Consider the following 18,120-nt stretch of genomic DNA (forward strand, 5'->3'; position numbering starts at 1 on the left):
GTCTCGGTCCCTCCGCCTGCCTGGACCCCTGGCTGGGCCAAGCCCTGGGCTGTTGTGGAGTCCGCGTGAGGTGTCCCGTTTTCCCATCTCCCCCCAGCAACACACGCCAGGGGGCATCAGGGGTGTAGCCCTGCCCCGCCCACATACTGGCAGCCAGGGCCGGCCTTAGGGTTTATGGTGCCCTAGGCGAGATTATTAAACTGGTGCCCCTGTGCCTGATCTGCTCTTAGCAACACAAACATAAGCTTGTAGTATTGGAAAACTTGCCACATTCCCATTATTAAAACCAGTTTAACTTAATGAAGCACACTGTAATGCTGATGGACTAGCACTAAAGAAGCAGCACTATAGAAAAAATTCTGATATAACAGAATGATGCAAATAATATATATATTTTTTAATTTATCAAAATTTTCTTGGAAATTTATATGAAGTATTGAAACAAAGATTTATTTTTAATTAAAAGCAATCTTTCTGGCTTTTTTGGCTGCAAAATCAGTAATAATGTCATCGTATGACAAAGACAAAGTCAAGTATCAGAAGGGTAGCCGTGTTAGTCTGGATCTGTAAAAGCAGCAAAGAATCCTGTGGCACCTTATAGATGCATGCATCTGAAGAAGTGGGTATTCACCCACGAAAGCTCATGCTCCAAAACGTCTGTTAGTCTATAAGGTGCCACAGGATTCTTTGCTGCTTTTAAAGACAAAGTCGTGTCTTGTTCGCTCGCAAGAATAGCAAGACCAGTCAAGCGTTCCTGACTCATTGTAGAGCGGAGATAGTTTTTAATGAGCTTTAGTTTTGAGAAACTCCGTTCTCCTGATGCTACTGTTACAGGAATTGTCAGTAGAATACAAGTGGCAATGTACACATTAGGATATATGTCAACAAGTTTGTGGGTATGAATAAACTGTACAATGTCCATCACCGATTTTGCATGTGGCAACATTGATGACAGTGTACTCAATTCTTTGTACAGTTCAAGTCCATTTAAATGAAAACTATCACCATGCTTCAGGAGGCTCTCTAGATTCTTGCACTTTGTCATTAGTTGCTCTTGTTTTCCTATTTCGTTGAATTTAGTTATGTCATACAAAAATCCAAACTGTTCATGGTGTACTTGCAAGGTATTAAACCTTTCATCAACAGCAGATACTGCTTTATCCATCACAACATTAAAAAATTCAACCTCAAATTTCTTTTCTGGATCGTCTATGGGCATGATCTGCTGTATAGATTCTTCACAAAGAAGTGTCCCTGGCCTTTTTAACTCATATTAACTATGTATTTATTTTATGAAAGTTGGAGAAAACATTGTGAAAACGTAAAACATTGGCTGCCCAACTTCTGAGCTGGCGAAAGTTATACTGACTCACAGGGGAAAAAAAAAAGCAGGTGAATCTTAGTACAACATATGGTCACTCTATACCAGGAGTCGGCAACCTTTCAGAAGTGAGTGCCAAGTTCACTGTAATTTAAAGTTTCTCGTGCCAGTAATACGTTTTAATGTTTGTAGAAGGTTTCTCTCTATGTCTATATTATATAAATAAACTATTGTTATTATCTGAGGTCTTGGCCACTGGTCCTGCTCAGGCCACTGCCAGCTGAGTAAATGAAACCCCAAACCAGCAGCGGGCTGGTGGCTGGAACCCTAGACAAGGATCCCAGGCCCTGCTCAGCCCGCTGCTGGTCTGGGGTTCTGACCACCAACTCCTGCCAGCCAGGATCCCGGCCACCAACCACTCCCCCTCAGCCCGCTACCAGCCTGGGATTCTGCTCACCCAGGCTGGCAGGAGGCAGAGTGGGGCTGGCGGCTGAGCTCCTGACTGGTAAGGGGCTGGCAGCTGGAACCCAGGAGTAGCAGTAGGCTGAGTGCTGCTGGCACCCTAGACTGGCAGCAGACTGAGCCACTCAACCCCCACCGGCCCTGCTCAGCCCGCCACCAGCCCGCTCAGCCCGCCACCAGCCCACTCAGCCCGCTGCCGGCTGAGTGAACGGAAGCCCAGGCTGACAGCAGGTTGAGTGGTTCAACTGGCCTGCTCAGCCCACTGCCAGCCTGGGGTTCCTTGGGTTCCCCAGGCCAGCAGCAGGTGCTGAGTGGGGCCGATGGCTGGTATTCCAGCTGGCAATAGGGCAGCAGCCGGAACCCCAGAGCAGTGATGGGCTGAGCCGCTCAGCCTGCTGCTGCATACCATCAAAAATCAGCTCACCTGCCACCTTTGACACGTGTGCCGTAGGTTGCCGAACCCTGCTTTATACACTAGTAAGGAGATGAGCATATTACAGTTGTTGGAGGGCTCTTATCAGGAGTAACAGGCTATAGGAAAGTCAGTCAACATTTTTTCAAGTATCAGAGGGGTAGCCGTGTTAGTCTGGATCTGTAAAAGCAGCAAAGAATCCTGTGGCACCTTATAGACTAACAGACGTTTTGGAGCATGAGCTTTCGTGGGTGAATACCCACTTCTTCAGATGCATCTGAAGAAGTGGGTATTCACCCACGAAAGCTCATGCTCCAAAAGTCTGTTAGTCTATAAGGTGCCACAGGATTCTTTGCTGCTTCAACATTTTTTGTTTCTCTGATGAAAACTGACCCACTCCCTGCCTCAAACCAAACCTGTCACTAATAATTGTCAACAACTTAATTTTCTGTTTTTGGCTAAGATATTGATTTTTTTAAAAAAAAATATTGAAATTGGATTCAGGATTGTTAGCAAGAATTTTTGGCAAACAAAGTTTTAAATGACAATCTAAATGGCAACACAGTACTGCTTTCATGCTTGGCTCACCCCCCAGCCTGCTGGTCCAACAGCTGCAGTAGAGGAGGAGATAGGTGGAAAAAAGACGGTTACTCACCTTTGTAACTGTTGTTCTTCGAGATGTGTTGCTCACATCCATTCCAATTAGGTGTGCGCGCCGCGCGTGCACGCTCGTCGGAAACTTTTTACCCTAGCAACTCCAGTGGGCCGGCAGGTCGCCCCCTAGAGTGGCGCCGCCATGGCACCCAATATATACCCCTGCCGGCCCACCCGCTCCTCAGTTCCTTCTTGCCGGCTACTCCGACAGTGGGGAAGGAGGGCGGGTGTGGAATGGATGTGAGCAACACATCTCGAAGAACAACAGTTACAAAGGTGAGTAACCGTCTTTTCTTCTTCAAGTGATTGCTCACATCCATTCCAGTTAGGTGAATCCCAAGCCATACCTAGGCGGTGGGGTCGGAGTGAGAAGTCGCGGCATGGAGCACTGCAGATCCGAAGGCCGCGTCCTCTCTTGACTGCTGGACCAGGGCGTAGTGGGAAGCAAAGGTGTGGACCGATGACCAGGTTGCTGCCCGACAGATTTCCTGGATGGGCACACGGGCGAGGAAAGCCAGCGACGACGCCTGCGCCCTGGTAGAATGCGCAGTCACACGGCCCGTAGGAACGTGGGCCAGCTCATAGCAGGTCCTGATACAGGATGTTACCCATGAGGATAACCTCTGCGAGGAAATGGGAAGCCCCTTCATGCGGTCCGCTACTGCCACGAAAAGCTGGGGGGATTTGCGGAACGGTTTGGTCCTCTCCACATAGAACGCGAGAGCCCTACGGACATCAAGCGAGTGGAGTTGTTGCTCCCTGCCTGAAGAATGAGGTTTCGGGAAAAAAAACCGGGAGGAATATCTCTTGGTTGACGTGGAAGGCTGAGACCACCTTGGGGAGAAAGGCAGGGTGTGGCCTCAGCTGCACCTTATCTTTATGGAAGACTGTATACGGGGGGTCTACCGTGAGAGCCCGGAGTTCCGACACCCGTCTAGCTGAGGTAATAGCTACTAGAAAGGCAGTCTTCCAAGAAAGATAGAGTAGGGAGCAAGTAGCTAACGGCTCGAAGGGGGGCCCCATGAGCCGAGACAAAACCAGGTTAAGATCCCAGGTCGGGGCAGGGAGTCGGACGTTAGGGTATAGACGTTCCAGCCCCTTCAGGAATCTAGTCACCGTCGGGTGAGAAAAAACGGAGCGGCCATCCCCACCCAGGTGAAAGGTGGAGATAGCCGCCAGGTGGACCCACAGGGACGATATCGCCAGGCCCTGTTGTTTGAGGGACCAAATATAGTCCAAAATATTGGCCACGGAAACTTCCATCGGGAGGAGACCTTTCTCCACGCACCAACAGGAGAAACGCTTCCACTTGGCCGAGTATGTCGCTCTAGTGGAAGGCTTCCTGCTGCCCAAGAGTACCTCACGTACCGGGGTGGAGCAGCGCAACTCAGAACTGGTCAGCCACGCAGGAGCCACGCTGCTAGGTGCAGTGACTGGAGGTCCGGGTGACAGAGAGTTCCGTGGTCCTGGGTGATCAGGTCCGGGTGAAGGGGCAGGGGAACAGGGTCGGCTATGGCCAGGTCCAGCAACATGGGGTACCAATGCTGTCTGGGCCACGCTGGGGCTACCATGATCACGCGGGCCCTGTCCCTGCGCACCTTCAGAAGGACCCTGTGGACCAGCGGGAACGGGGGGAACGCGTAGAACAAGTGGGTCGTCCACGGAATAAGGAAGGCGTCCGCTATAGACCCGGGTTCCCGGCCCTGAAAAGAGCAGAACGCCTGGCATTTCCTGTTCCCCCCGGACGCGAAGAGGTCCACACGGGGACAACCCCACCTCTGGAAGATCAAGAGGGCGACGTCCGGGCGAAGGGACCACTCGTGCGAGAGGAAGGATCTGCTCAGGCGGTCCGCCAGCGTGTTCCGTACTCCGGGTAGGAAGGAAGCCGTGAGGTGAATGGAGTGGGCTATACAAAAGTCCCAGAGTCGCATCGCCTCGTGACATAGGGGAGAGGATCTGGTGCCGCCCTGCTTGTTGATATAGTACATGGTCGTCGTGTTGTCGGTAAATACCGCGACACAACGACCCTGAAGCTGGTGACGGAACGTTTGACAAGCAAGGCGGACCGCTCTCAACTCCCGCATGTTGATGTGCAACTTTACCTCCTGTGGGGACCACAGGCCCTGTGTTCTCAGGGTTCCCAGGTGGGCCCCCCAGCCGAGATCTGAGGCATCCGTCGTTAGGGACACTGAGGGCTGGGGCGGGTGGAATGGGAGCCCCGCACACACTACGGACTGTTCTAGCCACCAGCTGAGAGAATCCAACACCCCCTGGGGGATTGTGATCAGCATGTCTAGTGGTTGCCTTGCCGGCCGGTAATGTGCGATGAGCCATGACTGGAGGGGCCTCATGCGGAGCCGAGCGTATCCGGTCACAAATGTGCATGCTGCCATATGGCCTAACAGGGTTAGACATGTCCGTATCGATGTCAAGGGGGCTGCCCGCAAGCGTTGAACGATCGCCGACAACGCCTGGAACCTTGGCAATGGCAGAAGGGCCCTGGCCACGGTGGAGTCCAGGACGGCCCCAATGAACTCCACCCTCTGCGAGGGGAGCAGGGTGGACTTGTCCACGTTGATCATGAGGCCCAAGGTAGCAAACAGGCCGGTGATCCTGCGGACGTGGCTGCAAACCTGTAGCTCTGACGTGCCCCGAATTAACCAATCGTCTAGGTAAGGGAACACGTGGATACAACTGCGCCGAAGATGCGCCACAACGACGGCCATGCATTTTGTGAATACCCTCGGAGCCGTAGAAAGGCCAAATGGGAGGACTGCAAATTGGTAGTGAAGGCGGCCCACCACGAATCGAAGGAATCGTCTGTGGTGTGGCCATATGGCAATATGAAAATAAGCGTCCTGCATGTCGAGGGCGGCATACCAGTCTCCTGGATCCAGGGATGGAATAATGGTCCCCAGGGATACCATGCGGAACTTCAACTTCACTAGGTACTTGTTGAGCTCTCGCAGGTCGAGGATAGGCCTGAGGCCTCCCTTGGTCTTGGGGATCAGAAAGTAGCGGGAATAAAACCCCTTGCCTTTCTCGTTTTCCGGAACCGCCTCTATAGCTCCTTTGTTGAGGAGCGTCTGTACCTCCTGCCGAAGGAATTGCTCGTGAGAGGGGTCCCTGAAGAGGGACGAGGAAGGGGGGCGGGAAGGAGGAAATGATATAAACTGCAGGCGGTATCCCGTCTGCACCGTGCGTAAGACCCAGCGGTCCGATGTTATTTGGGTCCATGCCGGGAGGAAAAACGAAAGGCGGTTGGAAAACGGGGGGGAAGGATCCGTGGGGAAAACTGTTACTGCGCCCTCGGGCGCACCTTCAAAACGAAGGCTTGGGCCCAGGCGGGGGCTTAGAGGAGCTTTGATTCTGCCCCCCTTGGTTCCCCGACTGTCTGCGCCTTCCGTTCCTGCCGCGGCGCCTATTAAGGTCCTGCCGCTGGCGGAACTGGGGGTATGGCCGACGCTGCTGCTGTTGTTGCGGCCGGAAGGGTCTGCGCTGCGTCCCAGGCGTGTGCATCCCAAGGGAGCGCATAATGACCCGATTGTCCTTAAAACTTTTCAGTCTAGGGTCTGTCTTTTCTGAGAACAGGCCCTGGCCTTCGAACGGGAGGTCCTGGATGGTGTATTGGAGCTCCGGTGGAAGGCCAGAAACCTGAAGCCAGGAGATGCGGCGCATCGTTACCCCCGAGGCGAGGGTACGGGCAGCCGAGTCTGCAGCGTCCAAAGAGGCCTGCAACGAGGTTCGTGCAACCTTCTTGCCCTCGTCAAGAATCGCTGCGAATTCTTGACGAGCCTCTTGTGGCAGCAGCTCTTTAAACTTGTCCGCTGCCACCCATGAGTTAAAAGCGTAGCGGCTAAGAAGGGCTTGCTGATTGGAAACCCTGAGCTGAAGGGCCCCAGCCGAATAGAACTTGCGGTCGAGGAGGTCCATACGCCTGGCCTCCTTGGATTTGGGGGCTGGGGCTTCCTATCCATGACGCTCCCTCTCGTTCACCGACTGCACCACCAGGGAACATGGTGTCGGGTGAATGTGGAGGTACTCATAGCCCTTGGAGGGGGCCATGTACTTCCTTTCGACGCCCCTCGCAGTAGGGGGGATGGAGGCCGGTGACTGCCAGATTGTATTGGCGTTGGCCTGGATCGTCCTAATGAAGGGGAGGGCGACCCTGGTGGGAGCATCGGAGGAGAGGATGCTGACGACGGGGTCCTCGATCTCAGAGACCTCCTCGGCTTGCAGGCTCAGATTCTGTGCTACGCGCCTGAGGAGGTCCTGATGTGCCCTGAGATCTAGCGGAGGAGGGCTATTGGAGGAAGTGCCAGCCACCGCTTCATCAGGAGAGGAGGATGAGGAGACCCCTGGCAAGAAAGTGTCCAGCGGGGGGGTCCGCCTCAGCCCTCGCCTCTGGCTCAGGAGGAAGACCAGAGTCTTGCTGCTTCGATCCTTCCTCCCCATCCGGGGAGGGAGGAGGGCGGGACAACGACGCCTCCGGCACCCTGTGCTCTGCCGTTGCAGGACTAGGAGGAAGCTGTTGGGGGCCCTGGGCTTGATGGTACGCCCAGGGTGTCCAGAACCCCCACTGCTGCGGACCCTGGTCCTGTTGCGGAGGGTCCTGGAAGAGAGCCGCTTGTCTGTCGGTGCCCAGCGCATATACGCTGTCCGCCTGTGATGACACCGACAGCTGTCTGGAAGGCCATGACGGGGCCGACCGCGGCTGGTAAGAGTCTCCGCGGTCCGGCACCAAAGATGTTCTCGGTGCCGGGGACCGGTACCGGGAGTCATACCGGCGCCGGGATCGGGACCGGGTTCTGTCTCAGTGCCGGGATCTGGACCGGTACCGGCCGCTGCTTCGGTGCCGGGATCGGGACCGGGACCTGCCACCGACGCGGTGCCGGGAGTTCGACCGGGACCGGGACCAGCCACCAGCTCGGTGCCGGGAGGTCGACCGGTGCGCTGAACGACGGCGAGACTGGCTCCTAGAGTCCCGGTGTCGGTAACGGCGGCTGGAACCAGACCGTGACCGTCTGGAGGCCGATCGGTGCCGCGAGTACGACCGGTACCGCCGAGGGGAGCGGTGCCGGGACTGCAAGCGGCGGCAGGATCTCGAGCGACCGTGGCGTTGGGACCTCGATTGCGAGCGTGAGTCCCGAGACGGCGCCGTCATCATGGGTTTGCCCCTGGACGCTACCCGCACCGGAGGTACCGGGGGTGGCGGATGAGTTGACTCAGTCAGGGCAATGAGGTCCCGTGCCGAGGCGAAAGTCTCTGGAGTGGATGGGACCAATAGCTCAACCCCAGATCTTATGGGGGAGCTCGGCGGGACCGGACTCGACGGACCCACCGGGCCCGGAGTCGACGGTGCCGGTAGTGCCGCGGCAGATGTTGATGCCGGGCGCTCCACTCGAGTCTGCCTGGCTGGAGTTGCAGACTTCGATGGTCTTGTTTCTGCACCCGGTGCCGGGGAAGGTCGGTGCCGGGGAGTCTTTCCGGTGCCGGTGCGATCCGGTGCCAGTGTAGAGATTACGGTCTGCGAAGCTGCTGGGTCAAGTGCCGCTTCCATTAGGAGAGTCCTAAGTTTCTGGTCTCTCTCCTTCTTTGTTCTGGGCTTAAAAGACTTGCAAATGCGGCACTTGTCCGACCTGTGCGATTCCCCCAGGCACTTTAGACACGCGTCGTGAGGGTCGCTGGTCGGCATAGGCTTCTTACAGGCCGCACATTGCTTAAAGCCCGGCGAACCAGGCATGAGCCCGGTGCCGGGTGCCGGGAAGGGCTACGGCCCAAACCGGCTAACAACTATGTACAATATTATTTACACTATAAACTAAATAACTAACTATACTTAACCACTAACTAACAACGGTAGTAACAACGGTAGTAACAAGGAGAGCTAGGGACGTGGAGGACAGCAATGCCGCGCTCCACAGTTCCAACGACCGACACGGCGGTAAGAAGGAACTGAGGAGCGGGTGGGCCGGCAGGGGTATATATCGGGTGCCATGGCGGTGCCACTCTAGGGGGCGACCTGCCGGCCCACTGGAGTTGCTAGAGTAAAAAGTTTCCGACGAGCGTGCACGCACGGCGCGCACACCTAACTGGAATGGATGTGAGCAATCACTCGAAGAAGAACTGCAGGACCCCAAAATCCACCTCTTGGGGTGCAGAGTGGCAACAGCAGCAGCAAACCCTCAGGTCCAATCACACGCCAATGGGCACCGCCGCCAGCCCAACAGACCATGGTGAAGTTAGCACAGCATCTGATCTCAGGGACGGGGCACCCATGGAGCCACAGCAGCTCATCCTGCCCTGTGCAACTCCCCCCAGATGAGATGGATCGCTGGCAGCTGCCAGCCCAGGGGAGAGGCGCTCCCCAGCTAGGGTGGCCAGATCCAGATGTCCTGATTTTATAGGGCCAGTCCCGATATTTGGGGCTTTGTCTTATATAGGCACCAATTACTCCCACCTAGAGTGACCAGACAGAAAGTATGTAAAATCAGGACAGGGATGGGTGGGGGTGGGGGGGTAAAAGGAGCCTATATAAGAAAAAGACCCCAAAATTGGGACTGTCCCTATAAAATAGGGATATCTGATCACTGTACCACAATCCCCTATCCTGATTTTTCACACATCTGGCTAACCCCAACCAAGCCCTGTGTGACATTCCAATCCTGGCTGCCTGCCGAGGAAGTGAGTTACTTTCACTTTCATTCCTCAGCAGGCAGCCAGCCAGCCCTCCCCCCACCTATCCCCCAGCACCTCATCCAACCCAGCCCTGATGGAGGGGAGGGAGGAGAGAGAGGGGTGCTCCTGGGGAGGAGGAAGAAAGGAGGGGGTGCTCCATGGGGTGGGGGGGAGAAGAATGGATGTTATGGGAGACAACAAAGGATACTGGTTCCAGAGCCACAGAGCCTGCCTCACCTCACCTCAGCCGGGGGGAAAGAGTCACACTCACAGGTGAGCTCCTTCCCCAACCCCTACCCCCTCCCCTTCCCAGAGACCCCAGCAGCCAATCCCATTCCTCAGACTGTGCTGCATTCGGTTCTCTCTAGGACTCAGCAGCCCTGCTTCTACACTGTCTGGGCTGCCTGCAGAGTGGTGCCCCCAGGCAGAGTGAGGCCCTACGCAGCTGCCTATTCTGCCTATGCCTAAGGACGGCCCTGCTGGCAGCCTCCGCACGTGCGGAGCCGCTTTTCCTCCCGCCCGGCTCCGACTCGCTAGTTCGTGTTGTGCTTCCAGGCACGTGTGCAAGGGGGAAGTAGGACCTGGCCGGAGTTTGGCTCCAGGGCTGGGGAGAGTGGGGCCAATACTCACCGCCACCAGCAAGCGGCAAGGGGGGAGGAGGCTCGGGTAGCACTGACACAGGCCGCTCCCCAGCTTCAAAGAGAGCTCCAAAAAAGGCCTGCCTCTGAAGCACGGTCAGACCTCCTCCCAGACGCCTGCACTCCGCTCTGACCGTGTCCCCATGCCTCTGTGCGTGGGGCTGGTCTGAGCCCCATCTGCTGCTCACCTAGGTGTGGGGCTTGTCCTCCAAGCCCCCTTGCTGTGGATGGAGCTCCTCAGCTGCCCCTGGGAGCTACCTGAGGTAAGTGCCACCAGGAGCCTGCACATCCTCCTGCACCCTAGCCCCAAGCCCCCTCCTACACCCAAAACTCCCTCCCAGAACCCACCCCTCTGCTGCCGCCTCGAGCCCCTCCTGCACCCCTCATTCTTAGGCCCACTGTGGGGCCTGCACCCCCATCTGGAGCCCTCACCCCCTCACCAGTACCTCAATCCCCTGCCCAACCCTGTGTGAGTGATGGAGGGACGGGGAATGGAGTGAGAGGCGGCCAGACTTCAAAAAAGAGGCAGGGCAAGGCTGTTTGCAGAAAACCAATTAGAAACTTGGCAACACTGCATGGAGCTGGTAATCTGAGCGCCGCCTGCCCACACACAGGGCTGCCTAAGGCCCCCATCTGCCCTCCAGCATGTGGGGCAGGCTGGCTGGCCAGAGGTGCTCTCCCTAGCCCTCTCTCACAAATGTTCCTCTGTGCTCTGCTAGGGGTCCCACTCCCCTTTTTTGGCAAAAAACTGTGCATTTGTCCAGTTTGCTCTTGACAACCGATGATCAGTTGTCGAGCAAATGTGACAAATGCCCATTTTTGTCAAAAAAGTCAGTATGGCTGGAATAGGGCTTAAAAAGGACCGTCCCAGCCAGAACAGGATATATGGTCACTGTTAGCATGTAGGTGGGTGTGGATCTCCCTCACTGTCATCTCTGGGGAGGCCACCCCCCATTGCTACACATGGTCCTGAAACAGGCTAAGTAAATGGGGAAATTAGCAGTTTCTGGCCCCAACCCATTGGCAGGGTAGGGATGCAAATAGTTCAGGGACTTCAGCCAGGGTAGGGCACCACACACTCGAAGGCTTTAACCCTTAGGCTGGGTAGCTACAAGTGGTTCAGGGGGCCCAGGTCCTCAGCCAGGGTGGGGAGCCCAGCAAGCAGTTTAGGGTGCTGGCAGGGGGTTGAGCACCCATGGAGCACAGGCTTCCTGACCTAAGGAGGGGGACTACTGCCATCCCAGGGGTGGGATGTCAGGGGGGACGCGGGCCTGCCCAACTCCACTGCGTCCCAGCCCAGAGCCCAAACAGCAGCAGAGTGGCCTGTCAGAGGGGAATCCACCCGCAACATGCTGATGATGTCTCCGGCAACACCACAGCCAGACGGTAGTGTGGTTCCCCTGGGGTGCTTCCTATACTCCCCCTTGGGTGTACCTGTGTCCAAGGGTCATCCTCTGTGTCTCCTGGGTGCACTGCAAGCAGCAGTCCTAGCAACTCCTCAGTGTCAGGCAGTCCTGGGTTGTCTCTTCAGGACAGCCAAAGTCTTCCGTGGGTTCCAGCTCCAGGAGTGGCTAGAAGCATCTGCGTCCCTTGGTGGCTTCTGCTCAACTGAGCTGCAGGCCCTCCTCTTGTACTTCCTGTTCCTGTCCCGTGCTTCCGCTTCTGGCGTGGTGGCCTAGGGCTTCTGGGTTCCGCTCACCAGGGGGCATCTGGCTCTCCTTCGTTGTCAGTCTCAGGGATACCAAGCCCCTTTGCTACCCAACCACTTTGCCCCCAAGCCCAACTCATGGTCTCAGGGAACCTGACCAGCCCCGTTCTCCAGCTGCAACAAGGCATCCTCGGTGGCATGCTTCTTACTGGCTCAATGTTATGCAGTAAAGGTGAACGGCTGCAAGGCCAGATACCATCACTGTAATCGGGCATTGGTGTCCTTCATTTGTTGGAGCCATCTCAGGGGGCCATGGTTGGTTACCAATACAAAGGGGCTCCCTAGGAGGCAATATCGGAGGGCCTCTACTGCCCATTTGATGTCGAGGGCCTCTTTTTCATCACCAAATATTTTCATTCTCACGGGAATAGCTTCTGGCTAATAAAAAGGACTGGATGGTCCTCCCCATCTATGTCTTGTTTGCCGAGGCATCAGTTTGGACAATGAAACTGCATCTGAAGTGCGGGCTATATAACACTGGTTCTTGGCACAGATGGTCCTTCAATGCCCGAAATGCGTTCTCACAGCCAGGACCACCTGGACACACTGCAGTTAATCTTTGGTGAGCAGACTAGTTAAGGGGGCAGCATTGTGGCAAAGTCAGGTACGAAGCGCCAGTAATATCCCACCAGCCTCAGGAACTGTTGGATCTGTTTTTTAGTGGTTGGGGTCAAGTGATCTTAGAGAGCCTGCCCCTTCCCAATTCAGGGGTATAACATACCTCACCCCAAGGTGTAACCAAGGTAGGTTGTTTCTTTCCACTTGATCCAGCACTTCTTGGGGTTTGCGGTGAAACCTGTCCCCCTTAGGGTGCTCAGGATAGCTGCCACCTGGTTCAGGTGGTCCTCCCAGCTGCAGCAGGGGGTTGAGCACCCAGCAAACAGTCTAGGGCACCAGCAGGGGTTTGAGCACCCATGGAGTGCAGGTCTCCTGACCCAAGAAAGTGGAGTACTGCCACCCCGAGCCAGACAGTGGTCTGGTTCCTCTGGGCTGCTTCCTATACTCCCCCTCCGGTGTACCTGTGCCCAGGACTGAATTTAAAGGCTCAGTCCAACTCCTAAACTATTATCTTTATTATCGGTATTCCTGATCCATTTTGGATAATGAGTTATCTCCTGTATATGATTTATATGTGTGTGCACACAGCATGCCCCTAAAGAAAGTGAAAGAATTTTTTACCTTTCATATGTCTAGAGACAATTAAAAAACATTAGTTGTTGCAAATGAAAAAAGATGACAGTTAAGATACTATTCTTAATTTTGAATAAATGTTCACATATCTGCTACTTTGTATATGCACCTGAGAATTATTAATACCGGTTGAATTATCTTTCGGATGCATTTCAGTATTTTTCAGTAGGTGTCACCAGAATGTCATAAGCTTCCACATTTTCTCTCTTTTTACTCTGTTGATACTTTCTGAAGTCTGGAAGCTTTACCATGATTTAGTATGCTATGTGCTCTCTTCACCGGGAGATTCACTATTTCAGCATTATGGAAATTGATTAGCTAATTTGATTTGATACTGTGTGTTGTCTGGTAATGATTTTATAATAGCTCCTGTATTACTGTTATTTACTGGGAGGTGACTATATTTGGTGCTATACAGATCATGGAGGAGACACAGGACCTGCTCTCAAGGAGCTCACAAATTAGGGACCTGATTCAAGTCCTGGGGCAAGAATTGAATAGGACTACTTGTGTGAATAATGACTATTGCTAAAATAAGGATTTTCAGGCTAACACACAACAGGAGCAAGTGCAACCCACCTCACTGTTACTGCTTCTCAACCTCATTACTGTAATGTGGCCAACCCTAAATATTCAAAATCATGACTTAACCCCCAAAATTATGGTCTGGGAGGTAGGGTGTTGTCTTGGAAGTTAGGAGAACAGGGTTCTAGTCCCTGCTTAGCTTGTAACCTTCAGTCACGTTTGCATCTTGGGCACTTCACATCTCTGTGTGTCTCCATTTCCTCTTCCATGCTTTGTTTGGTCTTACAGTGTAAAGTCTTTGGGGCAGGAACTCTCTCTTACTATGTGTTTGTACAGCACCTAGCACAATGGGAGCCCAGTCTTGGATGGAGCCTCTGGGTGAAACTATAATCCAAGTAATAAGTTAGATTTGTTTTGAAATAATGAAATAGAAATAATGCTTAAATTGCACTGGTGTTTGGGCTACCTTCTAACTGTTAAACTTTAGGGGGAATTCAGGTGCCTCCACCAGTGTGTGGTCATATGAGATTCAAAATTCAATTTTACATGTACACAAAATGCACATGCAAAAATGCAGGCCTCCCTCCTGCCTGCTGGGCCAGAGGCTCTACTTACGCTCATTTAACCCATAGGGAGTGGAAAGCGTTGTTCCTTTCTTCTCCAGTCCCTTCTCCCAGCCCCAGCACAGTCACCCTCCCCTCATCTGCTCGCTATAGCCACCTCTTTATATTTTCCCCTCCCTTCTTTTTAGTTTCCTAATGCTCCCATTTGACATCTGCGCCTCTTCATCCCAATCCTGCCCATCGGTCGTTCTCCCCACCACACATTCCCCTGTCCACTCAGGCCCCTGTCCGATCTGCGACGCACAGGGCATGCTGGCCGTATTCAGCATGGTGGCCATGGTGAATAAGGGCAAAAGCTTGCAAGAGAAGCCTCCCAGTTTTTTAAATGGTAAAAGGCTTTAAAAAATCCAAACCCCTTCTCCCTGCCAAACTGTGTTTAATCGTAAGACTCGCAATAATATTGTCAGAGTTGGCAACTCTGATTTAGGTACCAACATCTAAAGCAAATTTCCTGGTATGACAAACAGAAAGGAACCTAGAGCTGGAGTTGCTGGAATGGAATGTGCTGGTTCATACCCGAGAAGTTTTTTGCAACTTCCATATGAACTTTTCAGTTCTCCATGTCCCAAAGAGTTGGGCTTCAGCAGAGCAGCCAGAACTCATGGAGACCTTGTCCTTCCCTAAACAGCAACCCTTCCCTAACAGGCTGTTTCTCCTCCTTACTAGTAGTTGTCTTTTTTTTGGGTGGGGGCAAGCTGGTGGTGGCGGCTAGTGACGTGCCTCCTCCTTAGCCCCAACATCTTCAGGGAGGAACAGCAGGTCCATCTCCCACAAGGTGTCGCCAGATAGCAGCACTGTAGCAGCTGGGCCTCTCCCGTTTCTCCCCTGCAAATTGGGGAGGTTTAGGATACCCCACTGCCACCCAATCCTTTGTGTAATCCCTGCCCATACACTACTGTTTCCCTGAATGTTCCCCATCCCTATTAAATCACTCTCCCCACATTCACTGTCTCCCCACTGTGTTCAGTTTCTTCTGCACCCAAATTAACTGTCTCCCCTTAATAAACCCTACCATTCATAACTGCCCTGCAACTCAATCTCTAGCCAGCCAGTCAGGACCATCCTTCCAAATAGTGTCTTTCTACTGTATGTACAATAACCCTACCCAGCCACAGCCTTTTGAAGCTTGAGTATTGATACTTATGTTCAAATCACTTTAAGTTTCCCCAGGATTTGCACACAACTGCATCTCCTGGGCTGCTCCTAGAGGTCTGTCTCTTCAGAATTGTCCCAAGAAAATGTTAGAAGTGTTAGCAAATACAGCCTTGCTGCCTGTATTCTCTATCAGCGTCTTCCCTGACTGCTGGCTCTCTATGGAGCCTTCTCCCATGATTGGCATTGGGGTGTGTATGAAGGGGTGTTTCACAAAGTAGAAGAGGAAGCGGTGTACTGCAAGTTACTATAGTTGTCACATTTGGCCCCAATGATGAATATCTATACCTGCCAGTATCACTATGCCTCCTTCCCCCCTACCCCCAATCCTTTTTCTGTCACCAGTTGCAGTCTGAACCCAGCACAGGAGGTTTTAAGAAGGAAGGAGCATGCCACTGATGTGGCACTATGCTCTTCCTGGCCTTCTTTCAAACATGATTTGTGGGTGCAAGTTCTCTTCTGCTTAACGGTGCAGAAGGTTGAATATTAAAAGCAGTCTAGCTGTGGAGGGTTTCCCAACTGTAGCAGTGGCTTGTAAAATAACATTTTGGGGTAGTTCATATGCATACTTTTCTATGTTTTTTAACTTGCTAGATTAGTTAAAAAACCTAAACTTTAAATATATACATAATAGGAGGAGGAAGAAGACATTTCCTCCATTGTATGTATTACTCATTATGGGTAAAAAAAAAATGTACTATTAGTATAATAAAAAGACACCAAGTGTATTGGCCCATTTTCTGATTTCAGTTAAATTCAGAGAAACTCCTAACTTTATTAAAGTTTACTTCAGTGCAAAAGAGATGAGAATAAGGTTGCTAAGCATATATTTCTCATATACATAATCAAGAAACAGCCTAAATGTTCTGAGACAAATCCATTAAGGAAATTGTTTTGCTAGGTAGTTGTTTTGCTAACTCTTCCAATAATACTAATGCTGTGCTCATAAGCATAGAGTTCTTTTTCTTGCAGTACTCTAATGAATGCTGCTGCTTGTGAAATGTCTAAAGAGTGGAAGGCATGTGGTAGCCTTCTGTGTGCTCTGATGCAGTTCAGATAAACATTGTCAAGCTAAATACCTGGGGCTTGTGTCATAAACAGATAGCTAAGGGTTAATGTCTCTTTCACCTGAAGCACCTGACCAAAGGACCAATCAGGAAACCGGATTTTTTCAACTCTGGGTGGAGGGAAGTGTGTCTCTGAGTCTTTGTTTTCTGGCTGCCTGCTTTCTCTGAGCTTTGGAGAAGTAGTTCTACTTTTTAGTCTTCTGTTTCTAAGTGTAAGGACAAAGAGATCAGATAGTAAGTTATATGGTTTTTTTTCTTTGGTATTTGCATGAATATAAGTGCTGGAGTGCTTTGATTTGTATTCTTTTTGAATAAGGCTGTTTATTCAATATTCTTTTAAGCAATTGACCCTGTGTTGTATCATCTAATACAGAGAGAACATTTGTATGTATTTTTCTTTCTTTTTATATAAAGCTTTCTTTTAAGACCTGTTGGAGTTTTTCTTTACTTCAGGGAAATTGAGTCTGTACTCACCAGGGAATTGGTGGGAGGAAGAAGTCAAGGGGAGATCTGTGTGTTGGATTGCTAGCCTGACTTTGCATTCCCTCTGGGGGAATAGGAAAGTACTTTTTGCTTCCAGGACTGGAAACAGAGAGGGGGAGTCACTCTGTGTAGTTTCACAGAGCTTGTGTCTGTGTATCTCTCCAGGAGCACCTGGAGGGGGGAAGGGAAAAAGGATTATTTCCCTTTGTTGTGAGACTCAAGGGATTTGGGTCTTGGGGTCCCCAGGGAAGGTTTTTCAGAGGGACCAGAGTGCCCCAAAACACTCTAATTTTTTGGGTGGTGGCAGCAGGTACCAGGTCCAGGCTGGTGACTAAGCTTGGAGGTTTTCATGCTAACCCCCATATTTTGGACGCTAAGGTCCAAATCTGGGACTAAGGTTATTACATGAGTGGCAGCTGGTGGGAGATAGACAGAATCCAGAAGCCAGTAGAAATATTATATTTTTCTTTTCTCTGCTAAGGGCTTTTTAGCAGAGAGAAGCAGTTGGTTTTAAAAGGGAACCAGAGAGAATTTTTTTTTTTCTGCTCTCTCTCGCAGTTTGTGGCTTGCATGTTAAGGGTCTTTTGTCATGCAATAGCCCTCCCATTAGGAGGCAAGTACCAGCACTTATAGGCATGCAAATAAAGTGGTTTTTCTGGTTTCCCTTCATTGAACATTAGCTAGAGAGAGAAAAGGAAAATTAGCTAAAGGCACTGTTGCTAGGCAGACTTCAGGAGGCAACAGAGAACCTGCAGTTCAGAAGATAAACACCGGAGGGCACCCCAACACAAGAAAACAGGAACCATGACTTCTAAGGCAAAAATTGACGCCGAAGAACAAATCAAAGAAGCTGAACACAGGCGACAACTGGAAATAAAACAAAAAGAGATGGAGATGAAAGAAAGAGAAGAACAGATCAAAGAGGCAGCCTACCAAAGAGAACAGGCAGCCAAAGAGGCAGCCTACCAAAGAGAACAGGCAGCCAAAGAGGCAGCCAAGGAGGCAGCACACAAAAGAAAACTAGAAGAAGAAGAGGTGGCCTACCGAAGGAAACAAGCAGAAGAAGAGTTGGCCCACAGAAGGAAGCAAGAAGAAGAAGAGGCGGCCCACCACCGAGAAATGGAAAAACAACAAAAAGAGAATGAAGAGAAGGAAAAACAGAGAAAACATGAACTGGAGTTGGCAAAAGCTGGGCTGCCTGTGCCA

The 18,120-nt window shown here is 52.0% G+C and overlaps 1 long non-coding RNA gene across 1 annotated transcript in view; it reads left to right on the forward strand.

The window, feature by feature from the left end:
- Positions 1-10,012: 10,012 nt before the first annotated feature.
- The window catches only part of LOC127049363 (uncharacterized), a 49,994-nt gene continuing 41,886 nt past the window's right edge, over positions 10,013-18,120 (forward strand). Inside the window, exon 1 of the long non-coding RNA XR_007773964.1 lies at positions 10,013-10,428. This is a non-coding gene — a long non-coding RNA (uncharacterized LOC127049363). The remainder of the gene's footprint in view (positions 10,429-18,120) is intronic.

This window comes from Gopherus flavomarginatus, chromosome 4 (genome assembly GCF_025201925.1).
Source record: "Gopherus flavomarginatus isolate rGopFla2 chromosome 4, rGopFla2.mat.asm, whole genome shotgun sequence".
Taxonomy (NCBI): Eukaryota; Metazoa; Chordata; order Testudines; family Testudinidae; genus Gopherus; species Gopherus flavomarginatus.